Source organism: Suncus etruscus, chromosome 6, assembly GCF_024139225.1.
Source record: "Suncus etruscus isolate mSunEtr1 chromosome 6, mSunEtr1.pri.cur, whole genome shotgun sequence".
Lineage (NCBI taxonomy): Eukaryota > Metazoa > Chordata > Mammalia > Eulipotyphla > Soricidae > Suncus > Suncus etruscus.
In genome coordinates, this window is record NC_064853.1 from 113,897,699 (window position 1) to 113,912,313 (window position 14,615).

General features: G+C 39.3%; 1 protein-coding gene and 1 non-coding gene across 5 annotated transcripts in view; one reads left to right on the forward strand and one right to left on the reverse strand.

Annotated features, from left to right (window-relative positions):
- Positions 1 to 14,615, reverse strand: part of ST6GAL1 (ST6 beta-galactoside alpha-2,6-sialyltransferase 1) — a 179,796-nt gene that overhangs the window by 36,539 nt on the left and 128,642 nt on the right. The gene's annotated exons all lie outside the window — the stretch shown is intronic.
- On the forward strand, positions 12,489 to 12,618 carry LOC126012496 (small nucleolar RNA SNORA22). The gene has a single exon (XR_007496957.1). It is a non-coding gene; the product is annotated as a small nucleolar RNA SNORA22 (small nucleolar RNA).

Below are 14,615 nucleotides of genomic sequence, written 5' to 3' on the forward strand. Positions count from 1 at the left end.
GAGTTAACTATTAACAAAACAGATATTTCTACTCATCGCCAGCCTGGCCCTCATCTAGATTTTGGCTAGACCTGGGAACCCCAGAAAGGAAAAAGAGGCAAGAGCTTTCAGGTACAGTATTCTGGATTCATTAATAGCATGGGAGCCCAGAAAATATTTGATAGAAAATAAGAATTGAGCTAGAAAACATGCTGGCTGTACCATATTTAAAAATAAAAGAAGTCCTAGACCAATTTTGGGGAAAAAGACTGTCCAGTCACTGAAATGTCATGCAGAAATAAGCATTTTTAGAGAGAACAAGGTGGCTCCCAAAATAAACTCTAGGGGGCAGAGAGATAGCACAGCGGTAGGGTGTTTGCCTTGCGCGCAGCCAATACAGGACGGATGATGGTTCGAATCCCAGCATTCCATATGGTCCCCCGTGTGTGCCAGGAGCGATTTCTGAGCACAGAATCAGAAGTGACTCCTGAGTGCCACTGGGTGTGAACCAAAAACCAAAAATCAAAACCAAACCAAAACAAAAGTCCTCTAGACAGATTTTTAAAATTATTTTATTGGCTAGTGAAATAGCACTAGATTAAGGCACCTGCTTTGCATGTAGCTGAGCTGAACTCAATCCTCAGCACCGCATATGATTCCCAGAACATTAGCAAACTGTGTTCTATTTCTTTATTATCAAATAATATTTAATGCTAAAAACTAGATAAAATCTATGAAATTTTAAATATAGTTTTAAAAATGTATGTTAAGAAAAAAATGAACAGAAAGGAAGAAATGTATATACATATACACAGAGATGTGTGTACAGCAAAAAAAATTAGTAAGTTTTGGATAGAACGAAAATGATTTTACTTTAAAAATGTTTTGTATATCCCTGTGTTTCTTAAATGTGTACCAATCACTAAATGCTGGAAAACAGTATAAAAATAAAAATTTAAAACACTAGAAATTAATTTTTTAACACTTTATTTAAGCACCATGATTACAAGCATGTTTGTAGTTGGGTTTCAGTCATAAAAAGAAAAAAAAATTCTAAAAGTAGGGTGGAGGTTTGGGATGAATGTGGGGAACAATGGTGCGGGGAGGTTAACACTGGTGATGGGAATGGCCCTAATTCACTGTCACTAAAAACAAATACAAATACAACTGTGAAAGACTTGTAATTCACAATGACCTCAATAAATATGTTTTAATTTCTAAAACTAAAAAAATAACCAAAATAAATACATAAATAAAAAATTAAAACTCTAGAATTCAATATTTATCAGCCCTACTTTCTAAAACTTTAATGAAGTCAGTTATGTGTAAATTACAATTTCTATACAATTGAAGATACTAAGCCAAGGAAATTGCTCATAGGCAGAAACACAGGCTCTGCAAACAGAAACCCTGGGTTAAAAACCCTACCACAACATGGCCCTCTAGCACTATCAGGAGCTGCCTCTGAAGACCTGGTCAGGACTAAGCTCTGACAGTACTAGACATCACTGAAAACAAATCAAAATAAAGAAACAAACAAACGGGGCCGGGAAGGTGGCGCTAGAGGTAAGGTGTCTGCCTTGCAAGTGCTAGCGTAGGACGGACCACGGTTCGATCCCCCGGTGTCCCATATGGTCCCCCCCAAGCTAGGGGCGATTTCTGAGCGCATAACCAGGAGTAACCCCTGAGCGTCAATGTGGCCCAAAAACCAAAAAAAAAAAAAAAAAGAAAGAAAGAAAGAAACAAACAAACAAAAAACTATAATAAAACAAGGTATACAACCTGTAAATATAGTCAAAGTCTCCCATAATAGACAATCTACACAAATTACAAAATAAAAAAATTAACATGCACGAGAAAGTATGATTAATCTTGGAATAAATCCAGATGAAGCACAAGAAATATGATTAATCTTGGAATAAATCCAAAGAGACAACTAAAATTTTAGAATATTTGTTTTAAGAATTTATTTTAGCCAGTAGTTTTCAAATAAGGAAGTTCTAAAGAAACTAATTTATTTGAAGGTAGCAGTCATAATTAATTTAACCTTTTTATAAAGCAGTCAGGTCATAGAATAAAAAGTTCATGCTATTAATCAAGCAAGCTTACTTAGAGACAATTCAAAAAGAATTATTTATATTTATATTTTCTCACAGGTAAATTTTCATATTTTTAAAGTTGTGGGGAAAAAGTCATAAAATTCTATAAAACAGTGCCACCTCGGGTGGCCTGCTGTGGGTTCTGGGGGAACTCTATTAGGGGTCTCCAGGCTTCCCCGACTCCCTACCCTAGGGAGGAGGAGCACAGGGAGGGGCCGGGCAGATAGCTGGCTTACGGTGTTTTGATCCTGGAGGCCTGCTCTTCCCAGGTATGGGGTTAGGGGACACCCTATACTGGAGGCATTTTCCCTAGCTTGGGGGGTGCTTCGAGGCTTGGCAGGCCTCCAGCCATTCCCCTATTACCCCTTCTACTCCAGGTTTTCCATGGTTGCCAGCCCAGGTGGACTCTATCGTGGTCCTCAGGCTTTCTCCCTTTCTCTCCTGACACTAAGCGGGGGACACATGGGGTGGATGGCAGGCCGATGCAGCACTGATGTATGTAGGGACATTACGTCGTGACAACCACTGGTATTTTTTTTTTTCTCTCATTGGTCTCCCTTTTCAAAAACTGCACGGGGGCACTAGCTCCCGCGTGTATCATATTTATTTGAAATAAAAATGGGAGGATGGACTCTCAGTTTGGGAAGAGACCAGTTCAGGTGGGGGTACCATATATTTTCAAAATAAAAATGAGAGGATGGACTCTCAGGCTGGGAAGAGGCCAGTACTCTTTACCTACTTGTTTACTCACAGTGGCCTCTTGGCCTCTTCCTTTTCTCATTGTGTAACTGTGGTTGATACCATACTAGGTTTTTAATTAATTCCCATAAACGGTGACAATTGAGTCCACTGTCTTATGTTAGATTGTTTATTTTCCCTACTTTTTATCTTATCTCCTCTTTGGGAACTGTTCAATAAGGTATTTTGGTGAAAGAGTCCCTTTCTATCTTTCCTTCCCTTTGTTATTTGTTAAACAAGGAAGTTTGTAGAAGTGTCCCTCCATTTAATGTTAATATAAGAACCAAGTCAATTGGATTGTTGGACTTGTTCTAGCATCCCCATAGGCTCCAATCTCGCCATGTGATACTGTTCTTCCTTTGCATAGGCACATTAAAATGGGAAATTATATACAAACACATTCTTATAGAGATGGGAACACACAAATTTTCTTAAATGGTGACAATTATGTCCACTGTCTTAAGTTAGATTATTTTCCCCACTTTTTATCTTTTTTTCTCTTTGTGAACTGTTCAATAAGGAATTTTGGTGAAAGAGTCCCTCAGTTTAATGCTTATGTTTGAACTAGGTCACGGGGATTGTTGGATTTGTTCTTGCGGCCCCCTTATGTGTTGATAACGCCAGGTGGCATTATTCCTTGTTTGCATGGGCATATTAAAATGGAAAATAATATACATACAAATAAGTTCTTATCTAATAGAGATAGGAACACACAAATCTTGTGGTGCAATGGAACCTTACACCCTGAACATTGACATGATGTCCTGGCACAGGCCTCAGAGGTTTGGGCATTTTCCAGTCACCCCTGAACCAGGGAAGCCATCTTCGAAATATCCAAAGTTGTCTATGACATCACCTGGAAGCAATCCTCTACCAGGGAAGACCCTAGTGCTGCTCTGACATCGATTTACTCAAAAGAGTCTTCCCTTAACACTGAGAAGATTTAAACAACAACAACAACCTGCGTACTGGACAGGGCTTTCTGCATTGCCCTTCAATTGTGAGTTAAAATTAGATGCAGCTCCGCACCATCCTGACTTCAATGTAGGATATATAGATTCCAGGATTTTCAGTACAGAAACATGATACCAACAACAGAGACTTTGAAAAATATAACTGTATGGACACTACAGACAATGACTGGGATTGGACAAACTAGTTTGCCTGGAGCCTAGAAATGGTCTTATGTCAGGAAACTTCAGGAGTAGGGTCTCCATGAACTTAGGCCAAAGTTTTTCCTTTCCATGACCCCCATACTTTGGTGGGCCCATGCAAACGATAATTGCCACTCTAACTTTGTTTTTACAACAGTCCTTTGACTCTACACCTTTAAGAAATCACTAGTAAAAATATCTGGAACTGCATATATGCTTTTAGTTACACTAGCATTCTGGGGGATAAAGGAGTGAGAAAAGGGATATATGCTTGGGACAGGGACGAAGGGAGGACAACACTGGTGATGGAAAGGCCCTCATTTATTGTCACTGTGTACCTTTATCACTGTGTAAGATTTGTGAGAAAAAAAATTAAAAATGCCTCTCATAATGTAAGCCATTATGATCAAAAATTGTGTTTTAATCAGAAATGTTCTTTGACTTACATGTATTATTATATTATATAATTATATTATATGTTATGTTATATTACTATATTATGTTAGTTCACCTCAATGTGTTAATCAATTTTGTCTCTTGAATAAATTCTTACAATAAAAAAATTCTATAAAACAAAACACACTTCTATAATTCTCAAGAAATGACATTACAACAGCTTCCAACTATTTCTGGTTCAACTACCTGATAATATATATATGCATATATTTATATTAATGTGCACATGTACATAACCAGACCTCATTTATATGAATTTATGCACATAGGGAGGAAAGTGTTTAAAATTTGATAAGACTGGAGATGTAATACATTGGTATGGTAGATTTCATTCCTTGTCAAAATATCCAAAGCTCTTCTTTTTTTTTAATTTTTTAATTATCTTTATTTAAACATCATGATTACAAATATGACTGTAGTTGTATAATAAGTCATATAAAGAACACCCCCCTTCACCAGTGCAAGATTCCCACCACCAATTTCCCAGATCTCCCTCCTTCCCACCCCACCCATACCTGTACTCAAGACAGGCTTTCTATTTCCCTCATTCATTCACATTGTTATGATAGTTTTCAGTGTAGTTATTTCTCTAAACTGCACTCATCACTCTATGTGTTGAGCTTCATGTCATGAGTTGCACCTACATGGGAAGATGGGGGGAAATAAGGGTTGGGATGAGGCAGTAAAAGATTAGATATGAGCTTTGTAGGGCAGTATCAAGGTCACAATACAAGTTGGATATTATGCATATATAAACTATATGCATACAATATTGTCAATAGGAGACCAAGGAGAAAAAATTTCCAGAGACTGTCCCAACATAAACCAGTGCTAGAACAACCTGCCCTCATCCCAAAGCGCATTCCCATTACTGTAGGGAGAGGTAGGGGGAAAGCCTGATGACCCCTATAGAGCCCACCTGGACCGGCGCCCAGGGAAGGCCTGGAGTCCAGGGAAAAAGAGAGGGACGGATGGGGGCCTGTCAAGCATCCCATCACCCTCCAGGCTAGGGAGAAGGCCTCCGGCATGAGGACTCCCCAAACCCCATACCTGGGAAGAGCTGGCCTCCAGAATCAAAGGGGAAACTGGAAGCCAGATATTTGCCCGCCCTCCTCTTCCCTGGTAAAAACATAAAAACATCTCTGATAGCTATCCCTCTCATAAAAGACATGTCATGTGAGTTTTGTAATTAGGTATGCAGTGATATTATTATTAGATTATTGAATATCTCCTCTAACTGAAAAATGTAAAATTTTTTTTTGCTTCTTGGACCAAACCCAGCAGTGCTCATGAGTAACTCCTAACTCTGTGCTCTGAAATTACTCCTGGAAAACTCAGGGGACTATATGGGATGCCTGAGATTAAACTTGGGTCAAGTATATGCTAGGCAAATACCCTACCCACTGTGCTATTGCTCTGGCCCACATGTAAACATTTTAGATAGGAACTTGTCATATTTCTTCATTACTACCAGCCATGCCTAGAAAAGCTTCTGACACATAGGAAGAAAGCAGTAACTATGTGCTAAGTGAATGAAAGAAGAATTGTTCATTCCTTTTATTTAATTATTTTTGGTTGTTGTTGCTGTTGTTGCTTGTTGTTTGATTTGGGCCATATCTCGAATTACTCTTGGTTCTGTACTCAGGAATTACTTCTGGCAGTGCTCAGGTGACCATAAGGGATGCCAGAGACTCAATTCAAGTTGGTCGTGTGCAAGGCAAACACCCTGCTATACTACTGTTCTGGCCCCAGGATTGCTCATTCTTCAGTTATGGATGGCTGATGAGAAGTCCTTTCTGGGCACTCTCACAGCAAATATTATGGAGGTCACTGACCTTTAATGCCTGGCTACTCCCACTCATTCACCTCTGTCAACATGTAAGCTGTGGAAGCATGACTTTAAGTTCACCCCACAAAATCAGAACCCACACAGCTCTTTCTTCCTCAGAAACTGCATTTATTCAGAATAATTTTCACCCTAAGATAAAAATTACTTTCCAGTCTGGACTTCCAAAAATCAACCAATTGAAACAAAAGTGCTACACATATTGATCTAGATTTAAGTGATAAGGGCTTTCCAAAAAGAATCAGTACTAGTGCAGGGCTATCAGCAGTGGCAATTGTCAAACAAAAGCAGTAACCAAATCTTCCCTTCTGTTGTGTGAAACCTTAGCAATCAGACAATATCAGCTACCATTTATTTAGTAACAATAGGTCCTGAGCACTTACAGCAGATTCACAGTTTATAGTTTCAGAATAAGAGAGATTTGAGCAAAAGTCCAAACTCTGCTTCCCACCAGTTATGTCACCTTTAACATGCATTCAACTCCCTACGATTCAGTATCTTTATCTATAAAAAGGGAGTAAAACAAATAGTTTTTTAAAATAATATTATTTAAATATTTAGATAAAATAAATATAGCTAAAGAGATGAAACAAACATTTCACACATCACTTTATTTCCTCCTCTCTCCTCTGTAAATATTACTATCCCCTTTTTACAAATAGAGGAAAGGAGAGAGGAAGAGCAAATAATTTGTCCAGTGTAATTCAGTTGTGGCTCTTTGATGTCCCAAGTTTTTCTGTCTGTACATCAACATTCATATGTAAGTAATGTCTTTTCTATCCTTTCATAGCAGGTTATACCCACCCAAACTTTCACACCAGTTAAAGTAATTTTTTTTTGGCTTTTGAAGCCTTTCCTGACCTTATAGAGATCAAAATGACTCCCTGTGCCTGTTCTGGCTTTCTTAAATTTACCTACATGCAGGTCTGTCCCAACCTGACAGAAAGCTCCTCTATGAACTCGTTCTGGTCTCCTTGTATGACTAACCATTGGGCCATAATTAGGAATTATTCAGTTATGTCCAAAGAAAGAAAGAAGTTGGCTCTGACATGAGCTTTCCACACTTCCCAGGCCCTTCGATTGATTAGAATCACCTCACTTTAATGACTACCTTTCCCCTTTATAACACCAGGCTTGCAAAAATTCACTTGCCTGATCATACCATGAGTGACCAGAAGGAAATTTACTAACGAGGCAGATGGCTGTGTGAGTAGCTTTACCCCTTCAAAAGGTCTAAAAATATACTCATACATGTATTTAAGTAGAAGTGCATTATGTTAATTAACCGTTTTACCCCAATTCATGTCTATATGATGATGATGTTTTGATAGTTGGCCACATTTGACATCACAATTTGTCCACAAGGTTTTGGACATTCTTCTAATTTACCTAAATTACATTCTTAGGAATTACCTAAGATATCTAGGGAGAATATTCTTTCAGAAAATCTTCCTTTTGCATGAAAAGGTTTCTCTCTCAAAGATCATTGCCAATAGCATAGAATTCTATTAGCATTCCTATCTTGCAAGAAAACTCTTAGTCTTTCTTTCAAGATCAGTCTTAGCATCACTAATATTGGGACTTCTAGATAGTAGTGCCTTCTAACATGATCAACGTGAAGCAGAAAATACCACCTATTAAAAATTCTGGTCCAAAATCTGTCATCTGTATATAGTCAAACCATACATGCAATTCCAGCGTTAAGAAATAGAGGAAAATAAAGGGAAGGAAGGAAGGAAGGAAGGAAGGAAGGAAGGAAGGAAGGAAGGGAGGGAGGAGGGAGGGAGGGAGGGAGGGAGGGAGGGAGGGAGGGAGGGAGGGAGGGAGGGAGGGAGGGAGGGAGGAATGGAGAAGGTAAGGCACAGCAGGCAAGACACATGCTTTGCATGAGGTCAACTCGGGTTCAATCCCCTAGCATCATTCCAGGTAGTCCCAGAGCCCTACAGGAGTGATTTCTAAATTCAAAGCCAGGAATACACCCTGAGCACCATCAGGGGAGTTCCAACCCCTTCCAAAAGGAAAAAAAAAAAATTGAGGCTGCAGAGATAGTATAGTGAATAAAGTGCTTGCCTTGTATGTGACCAACCAGATTTGATCACTATCATCATATATAGTCCCACAAGCACTGCCAGGAGTAATTCCCAAGTACAGAGCCAGGAGTAACCCCTGAGTATTGCAGGTATGGCCCCAAAACAAAAATGAAATAGAGGGTGCCAGAGAAGCAGTACGAGATAAGGCACTTGCCTTGTATATAGCTATGACAACTCTAACCAGATTCAGTCCTCTGAGCATCAGCCCTCTCCCATTTTTTTTAAGAAATAAAGGAGAAAGAAGAACAAGTTAAATGACATCAGAGATAGGTTATAAGACAAATTTGAGAAACAGGATAGCTACAGGGCAAATGGACTAGTTTATAAACCATAAAAAATAAGTGACTTAAAATATCAAAAATTCATGCCCAGGGCTATGGAAATAGCTCAAGTAGTATAGCAGAAGTCTAACATTTTGCAGGACTTTAAGTATGATCCTGGCACTGAATACTGTCCCCACCAACTCCAGTAGGTATGAATATGGTGGGGGCTAAGCACCACAAGGCCAGGCCCAAGCATTGGGCTAGTAGGCCTGGAGAACAATAGAGCAAACCATCACTGGGAGTGGCCCAGGTCCCCTTTATTATACTCTTATATTTCTGGGAAAACCCTTATAAAAAATATAAGTACAATGCACAGGCAGACCTTGCTTGAGTCTTGATTTGAATAAAATGCTGGGCAAATGGAAATTTGTGACTTGACTATAGATTGGATATTATAGGATCTCAAGAAATAGCTGGTATTTTGTTGGGGACTGACTTGTTTGAGGCCATTTTGCTGTTCTTTCTGCCATATTCCAGCTTTTCACCTAAAAGCTATTTTGCAGTCTTGCTGTAAGTTTTTGAGCTATAGAGAAAGGAATGTGCAACTGTAGATATAATTAACTCTAGCCCGGAGGAGAGCAACACTGTCCGGTACCGTTATCAGAAACTAGGCCTCACTCCTTAAGACCACATTTCGGAGTGAACTAGGCTATTATCAATAAGTGTATGCTACATTGTCTGTTCAAGATCACTGAGGCAGGCACATCTTGCACCACCTGATAATCAAGCAATTAAAAATGCAGCTTGAAGGACACTAGAGGTTTCCATAGAAACAGCACGTTCAGCATAACTTGAAGGTCACCTAGCCCACTGCCCACTTCCTTATTTAGAGAATGCCTAACTTTCTTTGTTCCTTGAAACCTGAAATATATTCTTGCCTTGTATGGGCCTTCGCGCCAAAAGTATGACTGACATCACCTTTGTACTGCCCCCTTCTCCTTCATTATATAAGAAGGAGCTGTAGCCCAATAAAGGGACCCTTGAACAGTGAGACGCTGCCTTGGGTCTTTATTATTAACCTCTTTCAGATTTTTTACAGGTGTGGTTGCTCTTCTACTCAGCAAAATAGGAGTGCGGTTGTCTGAGAAGCCTTTCCAGCTAATTCCTGCTGGCCGGGTCCCCCCTGGGGGGGCTTCAGGACACCGCATTTTGGCGCCCAACGCTGGGCTCGAAGACCACCGCCACACTCCGAACGACTACGGGTCGGCGAGTCCGGAGCTGTTTCGTAAATCGCAGGATATACCCCATCCGGGTAGGCGTTGAAACGAGTTAGCCTTAATCAAATATTTAAACTGCAGTTTTTTCAGTCGTTCTGATCACCGCCCCTGATTGGCTCTTGGGGCTTCGCCCGTTGGCTTCACTTCCATGGGTGTTTTCATTGAGTACTGAACTTAAATTCATTATTGATATTCAGTCTGAGTTGAAAGCCAGACATGTAGAGGTTACCAAAAAAGAATATTTGTAATTTTCTTATGTTTATTCATAATGTATGTCATTGGTTTATTATTACCTGTCCAGAAATTGTTGCGTCCACTTGGGACAAAGTAGGACATGAAATGAGTGATTATTTTGTAAATAATGATGATTCACAGAAGGAAAAAATTATGTTCCAATATTGGAGCCTGTTAAGAGATATCATTGTAACTAAAAATGCCGGAACCGCCAAAGACATCATCCATGCCCTTGAATCTCATGTACAACAAGTCTCCCGTGAGTGTTCCAGGACTCCCTCTCATTCTAATTCTGTCTCTCATCTCCCTTCTCCCTCTGAGAATACTTCCCCTTGTCCTCCCTCCACCACTGATTCTTCTACCTTTGTCTCCAAAGTAACTAATGCTCTTAAAGATCTCTCTAATGCTTCTCATTTATATCCCTCCCTTACTTCTGTCCATGCTTCTGCTCTATGCACCCAGACCCCTACAGAAGAGGCCGCTGCACCCTCTGTGCAAAATCCTAAACAGCCCTTCACTTCCCTAGCTTCAGCTCCGTCCCTGTTTCACCACCCTCCCCTCCTTAGCCAGCAATTGCAACAATACAAAGCCTTTAATTGGAAAAGCCTCAAAGAGCCATTTCAAGCCGTAACCTCCTATGGCCCCCAAGCCCCTTACACGCTCTCCTGCTTAGAATCTAAAAGCTGAACTCTTTGTCTCTTGGGAAGTTAACTTTTTTTTTCCGCTGCAAAGCCCCTGCAAATAGGCAGGAATCCTGATCTCTAAGCTCTTATAGCTGGCCTCGCCTCTTTTCATACCTTAAAGGTACAGCACACACTTTCCAGGTCCCAGCTTGCCAACATGGCTCTTGCTGCCCTCTATGCCTGGAAGTCGCTCCCTAGAGCCAGCATTCCAGCAGCTCCCCCACACGCGGCAACAAACTGTTGCTGCTTTCTTCCCCCCCCCCTTTTTCTGACTTGAGTTCCCAACTCACCACAATTACATCCATGGTCTCTCACCTCTCTAACAAACTTGATAATGCTCTTAGCTCAAAAACCAGTGCTACCTTTCCTGTCTTTCTCCCTAATGGAGAAAGTCTTCCCACCCCCCCCCTCCCCACCTGCTCAGCAGCCTCCGCAGCTACCTTCTCAAACGCCTCCCACTGATCCCCCGCACCCCAGGGGAAAAATTCTAAATGCCCAAGACGCTCAGTCCCTAACCATGGCAGATTCCCTCCTCTCACCGCTCCCCCTCTTAAAGCTATAGATATGAAGCTACTTGGCCACATTAAAAATCTTAAACAAATCTTAAGCCTTCAAAAACAGGCTGCTTCTCTTAATTCACAGGTTTCTGCCCTTCAGGCGTTTCCCCCCCCCTCCTAAATCTATAGTTGTCTGTCCTCTGCCCACTGAATTCCACGGCCAGGCCCCCCCTCTTGAGAACTCAAAGAGACAAACTATGAAAGTGAGGCTAAGTGCCATAAAACAGAAACTGCTGCAGTGCCTACAAAAAATTCTAAGGGCACAGTGAGTAGAATAATTACAAAGTATCATCTGCTAAGCCATAAAACCTTGCGATATCTACACTTTGCTGTTAAAACTTCTGAGCCTAATGTACCCTTTACTTTGCTCAAACCAATCCTCAGCCTCCTTCAGCCTCTTTCCTGCCAGCCTTGGAGAACAGCCAGCTCAAGCCCTGACACTCCCACTTTAAGCCTTCCAATTCACCTTGAAATACCCAATCTTTGTTATTCAAAAAAAAAAAAAATCTGAAAAGTAGCATCTCTTGCATATTCTCAAATCAATTAATAAAACCATGATTCTCATGGTGCTTTTGCAACCCAGACTCCCCTCTTCGGTTGCCACTCCCTCTAATTCCAATAAATTAGTAATTAATCTTAAAAGATTGTTTTTTTTTTTTCTCTATATCATTACACCCTGCTGACTGTAAATAATTTGCCTCTAGCCTTCCTGCTGTTAACTGTGCTAGCCCCTCCCCGAGCTATCAGTGAAAGACTCTGCTTCACCTTGTCAGCCCTACACTTCGTCAAATATGTGTTATTAGGTTTAGTGCATTAAGTGGTGTAAAGTAATTATTAAAACATTAAAAAGCAACAGAAAGATAAGAGCAATAAACTTTTTTTTTTCATGCCTCTCAGAAAATTTTAAAGCAAGGTCATAATTCTGTCACTTTACAGATAACAAAATATTGGTAAAAGAAAAACTTCTTTGTGTTTTAAAATCCAAACGAACACAAAAGTGTTAAATTTAAATCTTATATTTCTATTAAAAGTTTTATTTTAATTTTTAAAGTATTTACAAAATTATGTGAAAAATAATGTGGTTAGCCTTTTTAAACAATATAGTTAATTTAATGCACAGTGAACACCTAGGTGTGCTTTATAGTACCCTTAGTTTTAACTTTGTGCTACAGCAATGGTTGTTCTTTATTTCTGCATTGAAAGAACTATTATTTTAAGTGCATTCAAAATATCAGCACATTATACAAATCTGTATATTTGTGTCGCAGTAAAAAAAATAATATAAATGAAAAAGATATTATATATAATTTTATAAGTAATATATAAAAGTAACTAAACTTTATAAGCAAATTAACTAGTATTAAATATAATTTTAGTCTTAAGTTCTAAGTGTGTAAATGCATCAGATGTCTTTAACTATATTTTATAATAATCTAAGCATTTAGTTAATTTAGTATATAATATTTTTTACAAATTATTCACTTAAAGTCTTCATAGTAAAAACAGTTGTTTGTTTTTTAAAAAATCAGTTTTTATACCTTTAATAATCATAGTTCATGCTATTGTGTTTAATCATAAAAATTTTAACACTTTATTGCAGCTGTCTTACTGTTCTACTGCAAAACCAATTTAAAGAAAACCTATTCATTTACAGCAAATCATTTCATACTTCCAAGTAGAGACTCCTTCTACAGTGCTCATTAACCATTTTACTTAATGTTTTAAACTTCAAATTAAAATTGTTTTAAAAATGTTTTGTGTTAAATCTAAACCTTAAAATTTATTTTCAGCAAAGTTCCACTCCATCTACATTAAGTACTTCTCAAAACTAAAAAAGTTTTTCTACAAAATTTTTTTTTCTCTTCTTCTCACAAATATGTTAGCTAAATATTTAAAAGCGCTTGTCAATTTTTTATAAATAAGTCTTAAATCAATCCTTTTGTCTGTTTATGTGTCTGTTGTGATGAATGAAAGTGGCCACAAGTGTAAAATGTTGTGTTTAGTGTTGTTTTGTTTTGTCTGTTTATTTGTTATCTCTACATTTTATAATAATACAATTTTTAAAGCCTTATCCATTTTTTAAATTTCAATTAATTTTTTCAACCTGGTTCAGTCTGGTCAGTTCACAAACTGGCATCTTACAATTAAAAATCATGTGTTAAAAATTATGTATTAAGCTAGCTTTGTCCTTCTAAGAACATGGCGGAAAGTGTGAGGGATGGCAAACCCCAGATTTCTCAATGGCCATCGGGGATAACTTTTCCCTGGAGAATTTCTGGACTTTGCAGTCACCTGGCTTTCCTGCTATGTGTAAGTTCAAGCCTATAGAATATGTATTTATGGCTAAAAAATAGCATCCAGCTTTAACATAATAACTAGAAGTTTAAGAAAAATCCTTTATATTCAGTTTAAAAAATTTTTTTTAATTAGCAATTGTTAATTATAAATTTTCTTTTATGCCAAAGTCTAACAGAGGTCAAATAGCATTCCCGTGGTATTCAAAAATAACTAGTGTAATGTAAATTGCTAATGTTTTCTGCAAATTCTTAATTTTTATATGAAGTAACCATTTTGCCTTCTGCCAAGCTGTTTTCTTATAAACCTCCTGCTAAACGCCATTCCTGCAAACCTGTTTCTAACTGACTCCACCTTTGACAATGCTGAATTAGACACTCTGCCTAGCTGCCTTGGATGCCCACCGATGCCACCAACAACCTCCATCCTCTCTACCTCCATCCCTTGGCCGGTCTTGCAAGTCGACCTTTGTGCCCTAACCATGGGTGCAAGCCTATACTGGGGCACCTCCAATTTCCGCCTGCCTCAACCTCGTGCTGTTGACCCCGATGACTATTACTCCCCTGCTAGCGGTGGCTGCAACTCTGTTATTCGCCGTGATGTACTACGCCACCCCTTCACCACCTTCTACGTCTGCCCTGGTCACCACCGGCCCCGTTCCAGCGACTATAAGTGTAGCGCTCATAACCAACACTTTTGCGCCTCCTGGAGCTGTGAAACCACCGGAACTGCTTATTGGAAACCCTCTTCCTCCTGGGACTTCATCACCGTTTCACGCCCCCCAACTCCTCCTTTTCTGAACTGTGATGCATCCTCTGCTACCCGTGGTTGGTGTAACCCCCTCATCATCGAATTTACTGCTGCTGGACGTCAGCATCACTGGACTCAACCCGTACAATGGGGACTCAGACTTTACGTTAGGCGTACCGACCCTGGACTTCTTT